Here is a 492-nt window from a genome sequence, read left to right on the forward strand (position 1 = left end):
TGCTGCTGCTGCTGCGGCTGCCGCTGCTGCTGCTGCTGCGGCTGCCGCTGCTGCTGCTAGCCGGCTGCTTTTCCTTTCGTCATTCTCTTGGCGAGCTCTCTATCAGCAGCGGCTGGTGCTGCTGCAGCAGCTGCTGCTGCTGCAGTACCGTTGCTGCTACAGCGGCAGCTGCTGCAGCAGCAACTGCAGCAGCAACTGCTGCAGCAGCTGCTGCAGCCGTTGCTGCTGCGGCTGCTGTTGCTGCAGCAGCAGCAGCGTTTGGCTAACGGACACATTTTTATGAGGGCAGCATTTTTTGCTGCTGCAATTGAAATGAGTGTTTCATACAAATACAACAAAAGGGGATGCTGCTGCTGCAGCAGCAACAGCACTGCTGCTGCTGCTGCAGCAACAACAGCATTGCTGCTGTAGCAGCAACAGCACTGCTGCTGCTGACTCTATAGGCTATTCAGGTTGACTCAGTTGTAGAAAGACGAGTTCCCTGGGTGCTGC

Source organism: Eimeria mitis, genomic scaffold (genome assembly GCF_000499745.2).
Source record: "Eimeria mitis Houghton genomic scaffold, Emh_scaff4773, whole genome shotgun sequence".
Taxonomy (NCBI): domain Eukaryota; phylum Apicomplexa; class Conoidasida; order Eucoccidiorida; family Eimeriidae; genus Eimeria; species Eimeria mitis.